This window comes from Phyllostomus hastatus, unplaced genomic scaffold (genome assembly GCF_019186645.2).
Source record: "Phyllostomus hastatus isolate PE091 unplaced genomic scaffold, TTU_PhHast_1.1 phas_scaffold_78, whole genome shotgun sequence".
NCBI lineage: Eukaryota > Metazoa > Chordata > Mammalia > Chiroptera > Phyllostomidae > Phyllostomus > Phyllostomus hastatus.
This window is the reverse complement of record NW_025334041.1, coordinates 93,515,030-93,531,569: the sequence shown is the minus strand read 5'-3', so window position 1 is coordinate 93,531,569 and position 16,540 is coordinate 93,515,030. Positions and strand designations below refer to the sequence as shown.

Sequence of the window (16,540 nt, the reverse complement as noted above, 5' to 3'; positions counted from 1 at the left end):
GCTTACTTCACCCAAGTCTCTGCTCAAATGTCATCTCCTTTGAGAGTCCTTCTCTTGACCACCTTATCTAAAATGACAAACACTGTCCCAGACCCACTCTTATCCCTTATCCTTCTTGTCATTTATACTTTTTTTTTGTTGTTTACTTGTTTATTATCTCTCTTCACAGGAGAGCCTAGACTTTTCTGTCTTGTTCACTGATACATCTCTGCAGGCTATGGACTGGCACATAGTAAGCACTGTAAATGTTGGAATAAATGTATAAATGAATGAATGCCACTTCCTCTGACTGGAATGCCATTCATCTGCCTATCACCTACTCATCCTTAAAGAGCAATGTAAATATTAGTACCTCCCTTAAGTAGCCTTTCTTGATTGACAAAACTAGTTTAGTTTCTCAACCTCTGTGTTCATAACACCTTCTAGTTATGTTAAATCTATCAGAGCATCTTAGTTGTTTGTTTACTTATTTGCTCCCCTACCTCACTGCTGCGTCTTTTGTTCTAATTCAGGGACATAGCAAATATCTTGCTGGGAATGGAACTGTGCTCAGTAAATGTTTGGGGAGTGAGTGATGGCTGAATAAATGATGAATGAATAAACTTAGAACAATTACTAATTTTTTTAAAAATATGAAATGCTTTACAAATTTGTGTGTCATCCTTGTGCAGTAGCCATGCTAATCTTCTCTGTATCATTCCCATTTTAGTATATGTGCTGCCAAAGCGAGCACAAAAAATCCTATTTTTGTTAAACACGAATTATCATGTAGGAATTCATAGTTTTTACTTCAGAACATATTTCTAAATGAAATTCTATTCAGATAAGATAGAGACACCTGTGTTAGATATTCAACTGAATGGAAAACAGGGTTGATAAAAGAATGCAAATAATTTCATATTTATTCATTCATTCGATTCTCTTGCTCATTCATTTAAGAAATATTTACTAAGAGTCTTTCATGTACCAGGCAGTATTCTAGGCACTAGAGACATAGTTATGGATAAGGCAAACTCCCTGTCCATGATAAGATTTTGTTGCCATTGACATAATAGAACCATGTTTTGTGCAGAGCATGCAGCTTGGTTCTATTTAATTTTTTTATTTGACACTGACACACCTACATTTCAAGTTTAAAATATTTTCATTTAAACATTTTTATTCTTTAATGTAAAGAGTAGTTATATATTATAGAGAGAGAGATAAAGAGAAAGAAGGTAAATATAATAAAATGTCAACAATTGGTGACTTTTAGGTTGTGCATTTTCCTATTCTTGCAAATTTTCTATAGATTTGAAAAAATGTTAATGATAAAATTAGAAGATAAAACACATGTTTACTTGTATTTTAATCTTATTAATTTTTAAAATTCTGTAAATGTTGCTAGATTATTGTTCAAAAAGTCTGTAGTAACACACACACAAACACACTCACACAATAAATTTGAAGTGCCCATTTCTATAGTTTTTTTCCAGCACAGAATATTGTTTGGTTGTTATTTTAATTTTTATTTTCCTAGCTATTATTTTCATATATTTGTCGGCTACTCAGATTCCTCCTCTGTGGATTGCCTGTTCAGGTTCTTTGCCCCCCTTGCTCTTGGTTTGCTGGTTTCTTTCTTATCAGTTTGTAATGATATTAACTCTGCCTGTCTTATGTGTCGTAGATATTTTTAGCAGTCATGATTTTCATTATGGCTTTTGTGCCTTTCCCATTGCCACTGTTTATCCTGTTGTGTAGTTGTACAGGTCTATCTTTTTAATTTTGGGCTTCTGACTTTCCTGAGTTGCCTTTGCCTTTCTGAAATGTTTTTAAGTTGCCTTTTTTTCATCATTTTTTAATTGTGCCTTTCTTTTAAAAACCTATTTTATTTATTTATTTTTAAAGATTTTATTTTTATTTATTTTTAGAGAGGGAAGGGAGGTAGATAGAGACAGAGAGAAACATCAATGTGCAGTTGCTGGGGGTTATGGCCTGCAACCCAGGCATGTGCCCCGACTGGGAATCGAACCTGCGATGCTTTAGTTCGCAGCCTGCACTCAATCCACAGGGCTACGCCATCCAGGGCTATTTAGTTATTTTTAGAGAGAGGAGAAGGAAGGGAGAAAGAGAGGGAGAGAAACATCAATGTGTGAGAGACACATCGATCAGTTGCCTCTCACATAACCCCAACTGGGGATCTGGCCCACAACCCAGGCATGTGCTCTGATGGGGAATCAAACTGGTGACCTTTCGGTTCACAGGCCAGCACTTAATCCGTTGAGCTTAGCCAGGGCATAAGTTGCCTTTCTTATACAAATTTATATAAGTTTTTTTCTTATGTTTCCTTCTAATTACGTATTAACTTTTTACATCTAAATCTTTATACAGAATGTAGTTTAGCATTTGGAATATAGGAGGTAAGGTCTAATGTTATTTTCTAACAAATATTAAATAAGCAAACAGGACAGACAGAAAACTACATTAGCCCTAAAAGTACAGAAAATTAGTTCTACCTGCTTCTTTTCCACAGCTGGGGAGACCTGTCCTTTGGATTTCTCAAGTACTAGCTCCTTTAGTGGTTCTTGATGCATGATCGAATCCAGGATCAACTGCATTTCTGACTCCAGTTAGAACACATTACAGATGTGATACATGTCTGCCTTAGAAAGTATGGAAAATACAGAAATGTGCTCTTGAGATGATATCCTAACTTTGGCAGTAAATATGTGACCCAGCATCTTATCAAACAAAACCAGAATTGTGTTCACTTGATACAAAATTGTTTTCAGTCTCAAAACTTGAGTAGTGGTGATATTTCAATTGCATTTCATGGAGTCTTGGCGGTTGTAAAGCTGGTAGAAGGTAGATGGGGCTCTAGATCCCCACTCTCTATCCAACCATGGAAGCCTATATAAAATTTCATTTAAAAAAGTTTGAAAATACAATCTACCAATAAAACCAATGCATGAATGCAGGATTACAACCCAGGCATGTGCCCTGACCAGGAATCAGACTAGCTGAGCCACACCAGCCAAGGCAGTAGTATATTTACTTTTGTTTCAAGCTGATACTGTTTCTTACACGCAAAATGGTAATGGTAATTTAGACAACCCACTGTCTGACTAAACTTTCCCCGCCTTCACTCTGCCCTTTCCTCAATCACTCCTCAGACCCAGGTTCATTGACTTCTTCTCTCTCTCTCTCTCCCTTTGGGCTAATTTCTTCTGCCTTCATTTCTTCCTTCTGTATCCTGTAGCTCTTTGTCTTTTACGTTGACTCCACGTTCCCTTGCCTTTCTGTGATTCCACCTGCAAAGGGGCCCACAGGATTGCCAGGCTAAGACGAGTGTTTCCTATTGTTCACAACAGCCTTTTAAACTTCCACAAATCTCTGACCTTCCCACCTCCACCCTCCAAGGATGACCTCACCTCCTTCTTTGAGGAAAACAGAAGTCTTTAAAAGGAACTCCCCCAACTTCCTGCCTCCAAAATAACACTCCTCCTTTCCACCTATTAAGGCTATTTTTTCCACCTATACCGTGGATCACATACCACCCCCGTTATCTAGAGCATTGCACTATTCATCATCCTCTCTCTCTGAATCTTGAATCTCTCTGGCTCACTAGTCTTTAACCCGGTCAGTTATAACTCAACAATTCGACAGAGTCAGTATGAGGCTCCTCCTGTCTGTCTATTTATAGACACTTCTGTGATGCTCCTGTTGCCCATGGACCCAAATGTTCTTCTTATTATCCTGGCTCCTTTCTGCAATCTGCTTAAGTTTACCAAATAAGCAGTGACAAATAGCTAACAGAAATCTATATGCACATACACTTCACCCTTGAATAAGACAGGTTTGAACGGAGCAGGTCCACTTATATACAGATTAAAAAAAAATACTGTAACCCTGGCTGGGTAGCTCAGTTGGTTAGAGCATTGTCCCAATACACCAAGGTTGTGGGTTCAGTCCTGGGTCAGGGCACATACAAGATTCAACCGATGAATGCATAAATAAGTGGAACAATAAGTTATTGTTTTTTTTCTCTCTCTCCCTTCTTCTTGGTCTATAAAATAAATAACTAAATAAAAATACTGAAACACCAGGGTGGGGGAGGGGGCTGGGATAGGAGTAAAAGACAGAAAACTATACTTGAACAACAATTAAAATTTTTTAAAAAGTACCAAAACACCAATCCAAAAGAACCTATGTACCCCAATGTTCTAGCAGCACAATTTACAATAGCCAAGTGCTGGAAGCAACCTAAGTGCCCATCAGCAAATGAGTGGATCAAGAAATCATGGTACATTTACACAATGGAATTCTATGCAGCAGAGAGGAAGAAGGAGCTTACACCCTTTGCGACAGCATGGATGGAACTAGAGAGCATTATGCTAAGTGAAATAAGCCAGGCAGTGAGGGACAAATACCATATGATCTCACCTTTAACTGGAACATAATCAACAAAAGAAAAAAGCAAACAAAATATAACCAGAGACATTGAAATTAAGAACAATCTAACAATAGCCAGAGGGGAGGGGGGAGGGGACTTTGGGGAGAAGGGTTTTCAGGAACTACTATAAAGGACACATGGACAAAACCAAGGGTGAGGGTGGAAGGAAGGGAGGGAGGTGGGTTTGGAGCAGGGGTAGGGGAGAGCAGTGGGGAGAAAATGCAGATAACTATAATTGAACAACAATAAAGTAATTTATGAAACAAAAACTAATACAAAATTAAAAAATACTATAAATGTATTTTCTCCTTATGATTTTCTTCATAACATTTTCTTTTTCTAGCTTACTTTATTTTTCCAACTGATGTTTTTGGTTACACAGAAAAAGGTAGGGAGGGAAAAACTTAACCAAGTTACTGAAAATAATATTGGAGTAATTGTCAAGTATTATACCAGGATAACAATGAAGAGGATGGCCCAACTTCTGAGTCTGTTGATGAGTCAGATGCATCTCTTTTGAAGCTAGTAGTTAGTGAGACAGGTTGGCAGAAATTAACAATTTTCAGAGATCCAAGGATCCAAATAACCTACTAAATGACTGGTCTCAGAAATTAAACTTGCTGTTATGTACATCTCATAGCCAAAGAAGAGATGACACATAATCCACAATAAGGGACCTGATGTCCTTAATATTTTTGACACAGCATTTGGCCTGAAAGTCATAAAAATAGACTTAGCACAGGATACCTAGTAAGTTTTCCCCCCCCTCTATTCCCAGCTCCCCTATCTAAAATTTGAAAGATGAACGCAAATATTTGAGGCTCTTTTGGTTTTTAAGTTCTCTAGTTTTCATTCCCCAGATGGCGAGTATCAGCAAACCAATCATATTTATTTGTTCAGCCTTTTACATTTAAGTGTACTTACGCTTTGTCTTTATAACTAACTATTCCTTGACACCCCTGTGATTAAGTAGTATCAGAAAGCAAGATACCTTGTTGATATTGAAATAGTTTCCTGCTATTTTAAGGGCCTTTGATAAATTAAGATTTAATCATATCCCTTAGCTTTCATAGAAAGGTGATTATAAGAAATGGCCTTTCAAAGAAATATGTTCTGTATCTTTTGCAAAGTCAAATCAAAGGCATCCATTTATTCATTCACTTACCAAATATTTACTGAATCATGATTATATGCCAGGATATAAACATGAATGTAACCTAGTCCCTGCCCTGAAGGAGAACACAACCTAGGAAGATGCAGACAAATAAATCATAATGTAGTGTTAGAGTGTCTGTAATTAGAAGCATAAATAAAATGCAAAGGAAGAAAAAGGAGAGGGAGGGAATAATTCAGCCTCAGGAAACATGGAAAAGTTGGATACTGAAGATTGAGAAAAGCTACTCTGACCAAGAGGGAAATAGAACCCTGGCCAGTGTGGCACAGTCATTTGAGCATCGATCCTTAAATTACAAGGCTGCAGGTTTGATTCCTGGTGGGGTCATATGCCTACGTTGCATTTGGGTCCCCTGTGGGGTGTGTTCAATGAATTGATCCCAAACTTTTCTCCCACAGGGATGTTTCTCTCCCTCCATCCCTCCCTCCTTTCCCCTAGAAAACATCACTAGGATGGAAAAAAGTCATGAGGAAGGATTCAGAGAAGAAGCCAGAAAAGTAGGGTAGTGTCCACTTTTAAACAGACTTGGGGTATAGTTGATTCAGCCTTTTTCTAACTCCATTGAAAAATTCCGGAGTTAGATTTCCCTGCATATACAATTTGCCATTGACTAGCCATGAAAAACTTGGGTGGGAATACATTAAGTCTCACTTCTCTATAAGAGAGAAATGCATTCATTCAACAGCATTTATTGACCACTCACTGTGGGCCAAACACATAACAATAATGCCAGCCTAGTAGGGTTGTTGTGAGGACAAGTTAATAAATGTAAATAAAGCATTTTGAATGGTGCCTGACTCATAGTAAGCACTAACTGTTAGTTAAAAGTATTAATTATTATAATGTTAAAATGGCTTATTCCATGACTAAGGATGTGCTTTTTATCCTGAAAATAATAAGGAGCTGTTTAGGATTTCTAGGGGAGCCCTGGCTGGTGTGGCTCAGTGGATTGAGTGCCAGCCTATGAACTGAAGGGTCATCAGTTCATTCCCAGTCAGGGCATGTGCTTGGGTTGCAGGTGGGTCCCCAATTGGGGATGTGTGAGAGGCAACCGATCCATGTATCTATCACCCAGTGTTTCTCTCCCTCTTTCTCCCCTGCTTCCCCTCTCTAAAAATAAATTTTAAAAATATTAAAAAAAAGAGTTGTAGGGGAGGAACAACAGTGCATTTTTGGATTTCATTTTAGAAAGATTATTGCCTTCAGAAGAGGATAGAGGGGAAGACTGGATAGAGAGATTAGAGATGGGAAGAAAAATTAGAAGGTGATTCTAATAGTCTGAGCTTTAGGACTTAACATATATTAGTGGGGATGGGACTGGAAATGAAGGCAGGTATCTGAGAAATGTTCAGGTGAGAGAACTTGATAACTGATATGGAGACAAAGAATCAAAGATGACCTTTACATTTTTGGTGTGGGTGACAGGATTAAGGATGTCCTTAAGTGAGAGAGGTCATATAAGAAACTGATAAGATGTGGACAGAGGTTGGAGTGGAAAATTATGACAAAGTGTCCAGCTTGGGACAATAGGAACGGGATGTGGATAACAACTTTAATATTGTACATGTTGTCATTGTCAGTACATTTGAAACTCCTCATGGTGCCGAACCTCAGTTACGTCTCCCATAGAATCATTACCCTGATTTTTGTACTTAGAATTATTTTTCAGCAGTTTTATGATACATTTATGTTTTCTTAAGTAGATCTTGTTTTCATTGTATGTTTTTCATATTACATGTATTCTTCTCTGCCTTTTACTTCCCCCAACGTTAAGTTTGTGAGCTTCATCCATGATGATGTATGTGACTATAGTACCTTCATTTTCATGGTTATGTAATAGTCCATCACATGAGTATAAAACTACTTAACCACTCTACTATACATGAACATTTGGGCTTTTTTCTTTCTTTCTCTTTTTTTATGAACAGTGATATCCTGAGCTTCCTTGGGCATGTCTACTGATATATAATGCAAGATTTATAGCTATGATTTGAATTACTAGGTAGTAGAATATTCATATTCTTCAACTTTCTTTTTTATTTTTAAATATATTTTATTGATTATGCTATTACAGTTGTCCCATTTCCCCCCTTCATTCCCCTCCACCCTGCACACCCTCTCCCACCCATATTCCCCCCCCACACTTTAGTTCATGTCCATGGGTCATAAGTTCTTTAGCTTCTACATTTCCCATACTATTCTTGTCCTCCCTCTGTCTATTTGCTACCTACCATCTATGCTACTTATTCTCCATGCCTTTTCCCCCTCTCTCCTCCTCCCACTCCCCTGTTGCTAACCCTTCATGTGATCTCCATTTCTATGGTTCTGTTCCTGTTCTAATTGTTTGCTTGAGTAATACCTAATGCTGTTCCAAAGCAATTTTACCAGCTGAAATTCCATAAGCAGTATATACCATATTCTTACTAGCATGTGCTATTATATGAATTTTTTACTTTTTGCTAACCCAGAGGTCATAAAGTGGTGTCTCACTGTGGTTTTCATTTTCAGTTCTCTAATTACTAATGAGGTTGTGCATCTTTCCAAATGTTTTTGACTATTCAAGATTCCCCTACTATGAAATGCTCCTTCCTATCTTTTGCCTTGGTAATGTATCTTTTGGTTAAGGTATTTTGTAAGTACCAGGCACTAAGCATTTTCACACAGGTTATTGCATTAATCCTCACAATCTACTGCCTTGAATCTTTTTTTGGAGCAAGGGATTTATATATGTTAATACATCTTTGCTGCTGCATAAGGTATCTATCTATAGATTGAAAGAAAAAAGAACATACAGTACTTATAAGTTTCTAACCTATTAACAGTGTTGAGTCCAGACCCAACACATTTATTTTAAGAATGGCCTTAATTTTGGCTGTATTTCACAAATACTATCTGAAAGGAGCATTAATTTTACCAGTTAAAGAGTTAGCATTTTTCATCAAAAATTGTCTGCATTTGGCCCTGGTTGGGTAGCTCAATTGGTTAGAGCATCGTCCCGATATGCCAATGGTGTGTATTCGATCTCTTGTCAGGGCACAGACAAGAATCTACCAATGAATGGATAAATAAGATTTCTCTCTCTCAAGTAAATAAATAAACAAATGAATAAATTAAATAAATAGATCTTGTATTTGACAAAGGATTACAAAACACAGCCGGGGGTCCTGGTTTAGCCTCTGCTAGTTCAAGTGTGGAACCCAGACCAGCAGCACCAGCAGCACCTGGGAGCTTGTTAGAAATGCAGATTCATGAGCCTCACCCCACCCTGCAGAATCAGGATCTACATTTTAAAAGATCCCCAGGTGTCTCTTAGGCACTTAATGAAGTTTGAGAAGGGCTAGTTAGCTAAACGGTGGTAGACACAATGTGTGACATATGGTTAGCACTGAGGTTGAAAGAATATCTTCATTTTTCTAGAACATACAAAGCAAAACTATTCGTGGCATTTTTTTTTATGCCTGACATTTTTAGGTGTAAGTATTTGAATCTCTGTGGGGCCTACCTAGGTGAAATGGAGCTGAGAACCAGTGAGCTGCATTGATCCATCAGGTAGGGTTCTCGTTTCACAGCCCCAGGAAAATAAAACACAATAAACAATTTGACCTGAAATAGATCTACTTGAGGTCCAATTTATTTTCTATTTTTTTCCAGAATGACCCATACAATTGATCCAACTCTCCACTTTATTTTGAGTGTATGATTCAGTTTGACAGTCTTACATTAACTAGACGAGTTCAACTAATAGAGTTTTGAGCCATAGGACCATAGAAATCATTTGTACGAACAAGTCTCATTTTACAGATGAGACAAATGAAACTTCAAGCAATTAAGTGAGAGATCAGTTAGAAGGGCCTCAAGGCCCAGTCCTGGGCTTTTCCCATTAAATTAGATTAGGAATTTCCCTGCACTCTGGATACATCTTCTGGACTGAACAGGCTAAAATTCTTTTTAAAAAAATGATCATGAAAATAAATGACTATTCGGGGAAAATAGTCTGTTAATCCAAAAACAACACAGAAAACATCTTTCTGAATGAAAAATTCTGTAACACCCATGTGTTTTTAATTCCTATAGCAATTGCAAAACAGCAAAACAACTGAAGTGGCACCATCCTCCGTGTACCTTTCTAACGCCACCGCAGGGTTCGGACCCAGGGGGCAACTGATCGCCTTTCCCACTCTTCTCACTTAGAATTCATCCCATCTTAGAATTCAAAGTAATGACTTAAAATTTTAACTCTGTGACTTTCTAGTCCCTGAATTACACTGATTAGGCCAACTCCACACTTACTGCCTTGGCTCCACCTCCAGAAAGGCAGAGGTGGAGTGACCCTATTGTTCTGGGCTTCCTTTCTTTGTCCACCCCAGCCTCTGGCCAGTCTCTTAAGCCATCCTTCAGAGATCTAAAAAAAGGCCTGGGGTTTTCCCTGCTGCTGGGCTACTTTATGACAAACACTGCTGCTCCCCTGTTTTAAACTTCCCTTTCCCCATAAGGTGTATTTCTGTGGTCACTGGGGACTTTTACAACTAGTAATCAACACATAGGTTCAAGCAACTCAAAGGATCTTACACATACTTTTAAAAATCATTAAAAAGGGTACAAGTAAACTGCCAGCAGGGGTTATCTCCTAGGAAGGGGATGGGATTGTGAGGAGGGAGGACAAGAACACTTTTATTGTATCCGAATTGTTAGAATACTTTGCAAAGAAAACATATCCATTCATGACATAAATAAAGTAACTAATCATGGAAAAACCACAAGAACTACATGCTCGCATTATAATTTTAATCTGTATACTATGTCAGATAGTTGGAAATAAAAGTTCCCAGTTCCTGATTCCCCACCCCACTCCCCAGAAGAAAGCCCTCTCATCAAGTGTTTTTTACATCCTTCCACTGATGTTCTGAGCATATTTAAACATACCCATTCCTCTCTATATTTTTTCTACACAAAATAGGATCCTAAAATATGTTTCTGAACTTCCTTTATTCACCTAACACTATGCATATCTTGAGTAAAGTGGTTCTTAAAAATATGCCACACACAATTTTTTAAAGTAATACTTTATTTTATACAGCAGTTTCAGATTCATAGCAAAATTGAGTGGAAAGTACAGAGAGTTCGCATATGTCCCTTGTTCCCATACTCACACAGCCTCTCCCCCTATGAATATCCCGCACCAGGGTGGTACATCTGTTACAAACCATGAACTTCTCTTGACACATCATTATTGCCCAAAGAGCACAATTTACATTAGAGTTCACCCTTGTTGTTGTACATTCTATGGGTTTTGGCAAATGTATAATGCCATGTATTCACAATTTATAGTATTATACAGAACAGTTTTGTTGCCCTAAAAATCCTCTGTGCTCTGCCTATTCATCCCTCCCTCCCCAAACTCCTGGCAACCACTGATATTTTTATGGTCTTTATGGTTTTGTCTTTTCCAGAATGTCAGGTGGCTGGAAACATTCAGTGTGGAGCCTTTTCAGACTGGCTTCTTTCACTTAGCAACATGCATTTAAGGTTCTGTCATGTCTTTTCACGGCCTATTAGCTCATTTACTTTTAGTGTTGAATGGTATTTACCCGTTTACTTCCTGAAGGGCATCTTGGTTGCTTCCAAGTTTTGGCAATTGTGAATTAAGCTGCTATAAACTTTCACATGCAGGTTTTTGTGTGGACATAATTTTCAACATATTTAGATAAATACCAGGCAGTGTGATTTCTGGATGGTATGGTAAGAATAGGCTTAGTTTTGTAAGAAGCTGCTAAATTGTCTTCCAGTGTGCCTATACCTTTTTGCATCCCTATCAGCCATGAAAGAGAGTTGCTCTATATCCTTGACAGCACGTGGTGTTGTTGGTGTTTTCAATTTTGGCCATTCTAATAGGTATATAGTGATATCCCTAATGACATGATGTTGAATATGCTTATGTATCATTAGCATATTTTCTTTGGTGAAGTGTCTGTTTAGGTCTTTGGCCCATTTTTTAAATTGGGTTGTCTGTTTCCTTATTGTTGAATTTTTCTTTTTCTTTTTTAATTTTTTAAATATATTTTATTGATTATGCTATTACAGTTGTCCCATTTTCCCCCTTCACTCCCCTCCACCCTGTACACCCTCTTCCACCCATATCCCCCACTTTAGTCATGTCCATGTGTCATACTTATAAGTTCTTTAGCTTCTACATTTCCCATACTATTCTTACCCTCCCCCTATCTATTTTCAACCTACATTCTATGCTACTTATTCTCTGTACCTTTTCCCCCTCTTCTCCTCCCACTCCACTGTTGCTAACCCTCCATGTGATCTCCATTTCTGTGGTTCTGTTCCTGTTGTAGTTGTTTGCTTAGTTTCTTTTGGTTTTGCTTTAGGTGTGGTTGTTAATAATTGTGAGTTTGCTGTCCTTTTACTATACATGTCTTTTCTTTATCTTCTTTTCTTAGATAAGTCCCTTTAACATTTCATAAAATAAGGGGTTGGTGATGATGAACTCCTTTAATTTGACCTTATCTGAGAAGCACTTTATCTGCCCTTCCATTCTAAATGAGAACTTTGCTGGATAGAGCAATCTGGGATGTAGGTCCTTGTCTTTCATGACTTGGAATATTTCTTTCCAGCCCCTTCTTGCCTGTAAGGTCTCTTTTGAGAAATCAGCTGACAGTCTGATGGGAACTCCTTTGTAGGTGACTGTCCCCTTATCTCTTGCTGCTCCTAGGATTCTCTCCTTCATTTTTACCTTGGCTAATGTAATGATGATGTGCCTTGGTGTGTTTCTTCTTGGGTCCAACTTCTTTGGGGCTCTCTGAGCTTCCTGGATTTCTTGGAAGTCTATTTCCTTTGCCAGAGTCCGGAAGTTCTCCTTTATTATTTGTTCAAATACGTGCTCAATCTGTTGCTTTTCCTCTTCCCCTTCTGGTACCCCTATAATTTGGATGTTGGAACATTTAAAGATGTCCTAGAGGTTCCTAAGCTTCTCCTCGTTTTTTTGAATTCTTATTTCTTCCTTCTTTCCTGCTTGGTTGTTTTTTTGTTCCTTCTGGTCCACTCTATTGTTTTGAGTCCCAGTTTCCTTTCCTTCACTATTGGCTCTCCGAGCATCTTCCTTCATCTCTTTTATGGTAATCTGCATTTTTTCATGTAATTTGTGCCCAAAATCAACCAATTCTGTGAGCTTCCTGATCACCAGTGTTTTGAACTGTGCATCTGATAGATTCGCTATTTCTTGGTTGCTCAAAAGGATGAATCCTAAGGGACTGATCTGTTCTTCTGTTGAAGACATGTCTCTCTCTCTCCTTCCACCACCACCCCCCCCCCCGGCCCCGGTCTGGTCGCTCCTGTTCTGGTGAGGAGTGGAGCCTTAGGTGTTCACTTGGGCTGGGCACCCCAGTTGCTAGATTATCACGTTGTATGTGGGGGCTGGGATGGGCGCAGGGGCGGGGATAGGCGCGGGAGCAGGAGGGAACAATGGCGGTAGCTCTGTTCTCCTGGGATCCCAGTCCCTTCTCTGGGATCCTGGGTTGCACGCTCTGCCCTGGTCCACAATGCCGCCTCACTGGGTCCACCAGCCGTGGCTTGCGTACTCATGGTGCACCACTGCGTCCCGGAAGGCTTACGCGCTCCCGGTTGCCTTATGCACCCAGTTCTCCCTGATCTACGCATGCCGTGACCCGCGCCCACTCCTCCTCTCAGCCCTTCCTACCAGTCTGGATGATGGGGTCTACTTCAACTTCTTGGCTGTCCGACTTCCATTCAAATAAATTCTCTATCACTTCTGGGTGTTATTCTAGCTCTAAATTGTTGTTGTTCTAATCTTGGTTGTGCGTGGAGGTACGGTGCGTCCACCTATGCCTCCATCTTGCCAGAAGTTCTCCTTATTGTTGAATTTTAAGAAATCTTTGTATATTTTGGATAACAGTCCTTTATCAGATGTGTTTTTGGCAAATATTTTCTCCTAGTCTGGCTTTTCTTCTCATTCTCTTAATATCACACTCTTTTTAATGGATGCATAGCATTTCATTAACCAGTTCCCTCTTGATGGTGTGTAGGTTGTTTCCACTTTTTGCTATTAGCTGTTACAATGAACACTATCTCACAACCATATTTGAGTATTTTATATATATATATATATATGTTTTATTTATATATATATATATATATACACTTTCTAGCAGAGGAATGCCAACATTAGAGGGCATGTACATTTAATATTGTCATACATATAGCCAATTTATTTCCCAAAACAAAGTAGCACCTTCAAATATAATTGATAATTTGTTCATCATGTCTTGAGCCCCTCTGTGAGGTAGATAAACAGCACATTCCCGTTAATTTTCAAGATTAATAGCAGATTAAGGATCACTTATTTGTACATTATATATTTCACTAGACTGGTCATTTTCAAAGTTTTGTTTATGGATTACTTGAGGGGATTTATCCTGGGGATGCAGAGTTGGTACAAAATTTGCAAATCAATAAATGTGATACATCCCATAAACAGTATGAAAGATAAAAATCATATGATTATATCAATAGATGCAGAAAAAATATTTGATAAAATCCACACCCATTTATGATAAAAACTTTCATCAAAGGGGGAATAGAGGAATCATACCTCAATATAATAAAGGCCATCTATGAAAAACCAACAGCCAGCATCATACTCAATGGGTATAAACTAAAAGCATTTCTCATAAGATCAGAAACAAGACAGGGATGTCCACTTCCACCACTCTATTCAACATAACACTGGAAGTCCTAGTCACAGTGATCAGACAAGAAGAAGAAATAAAAGGCAACAAAATTGGAAAGGAAGTAAAACTGTGATTATTCACAGATGATATGATATTATACATAGAAAACTCAATAGGCTACACCAGAAAACTACTGGACTTAATAAATGAATTCAGCAAAGTAGAGGACACAAAATCAATACTCAGATATCAATAGTATTTTTATACACCAATGATGAACTATCAGAAAGAGAAACTAGGAAGACAATCCCATTTACTATTGCAACAACAAAAAAATAAGGTACCTAGGAATAAATTAAACCATGGAGATAGAATAGCTGTACTCAGAAAACTATAGGACACTGAAGAAAGAAACTGACTAAGATACAAAAAAGTGGAAGTGCACACTGTGTTGATGAATTAGAAGAATTAACATCATTAAAATGTCCATAGTACCCAAAGCAATCTATAAATTCATTGCAATTCCTATTAAAATACCAATAGCATACTTCACAGATCTATAACAAGTATTCCAAAAATGTATATGGAACTAAGAAAGACCCCAAATAGCCTTAGTGATCTTGAGAAAGATCACTAGTGATTCTTGAGAAAGAAGAACAAAGTGGAAGAGATCACAGTACCTGATATTGAACTATACTATAAGTCCACTGTAATCAAAACAGCCTGATACTGGCATAAGAACAGACATATAGATCAATGGAACAGAATAGAGAACCCAGAAATAAACCCATGTCTCTGTGGTCAATTTATATTGGCATACAATGGAGTAAAGACATTCTCTTTTTAAAGATATTTACTCTTCAGTAAATGGTATTGGGAGAACTGGATGGGTACATGTGAAAAAGGAAGGAAGGAAGGAAGGAAAGAAGGAAGGAAGGAAGGAACTAGATCACCAACTTATATCATACACTAGAATAAACTCAAAATGGATACAAGACTTAAATATAAGTCATGATACCACAAAAATCCTAGAGGAAAACACAGGCAATAAAATTTCAGATATCTTGAATAGTAAATATTTGCTGATCTAGCCCCTAAGGCAGGGTGTCAAACTCATTTTCACCAGGGGCCACATCAGCCTCGTGGTTGCCTTCAAAGGGCCAAATGTAATTTGAACTCCATAACAGTTAAGGAGTAGTTGTTACATTTATACAGTCCTAAAATTATTTCAGCCCTTTGAATGTAATTGCAAGGCTGATGTGGCCCCTGGTGAAAATGAGTTTGACACCCCCACCTAGGGCAAGGGAAACAAAGGAAAAAATAAACAGGATGGAATCAAATTAAAAAGCTTTTGCATAGCTAAAGAAACCATCAGCAAAATGAAAAGTGAACCCACTATATGGGAGAACATATTTGCCAGTGATACATTCAACAAGAGTTTAATCTCCAAACTATATAAAGAGCTTATACAACTCAGCACCAAGATGACAAACAACCCAGTTAAAAAATGGGCAAAGGACCTGAACACACACTTCTCCAAGAAGGACATACAGATGGCCCACAGGCATAAGGAAAAATGTTCAACATCACCAGTCATCAGAGAGATGCAAATTAAAACCACAGTGAGATATCACCTCACACCTGCCAAAATGGCAATCATTAATATACCTACAAACAACTAGTGCTGACTAGGATGTGGAGAAAGGGGAACCCTAGTGCATTGTGGATGGAATGCAGACTGGTACAGCCACTGTGGAAAGCAATATGGAGACACCTCAAAAAATTAAAAACGGATCTACCTTTTGACCCAGTGATTTCACTTCTGGGAATATATCCTAAGACTCCCAAAACACCAATTCAAAAGAATACATGCACTGCTATGTTCACAGCAGCATTATTTACAATAGTCAAGAGTAGGAAACAGCCCAAGTGCCCAACAGTAGATAAGTGAATAAAAAAAGCTATGGTATATTTACACAATGGAATAATACATAGCAGTAAAAAAGAAGGAATTCTTACCTTTGGCGACAGCATGGATGAAACTGGAGGCTATTATGCTAAGTGAAATAAGCCAGTCAGTGAAAGACAAATACCATATGATCTTACTTATAAGTGAAATATAATGAACAAAATAAACTAATGAGAAAAATAGAACCAGAGGGCATAGAAACATGGAACAGACTGACAGCTGTAAGAGGGGAGGAGGGAAGTGGGGACTGGTTGAATGAAGGTGAAGGG

General features: G+C 38.1%; 1 non-coding gene across 1 annotated transcript; it reads right to left on the bottom strand.

The window, feature by feature from the left end:
• Positions 1 to 626: 626 nt before the first annotated feature.
• LOC123812220 lies at positions 627 to 733 on the bottom strand. Its single transcript, XR_006784509.1, has one exon. It is a non-coding gene; the product is annotated as a U6 spliceosomal RNA (small nuclear RNA).
• Between the last annotated feature and the right edge of the window lie 15,807 nt (positions 734 to 16,540).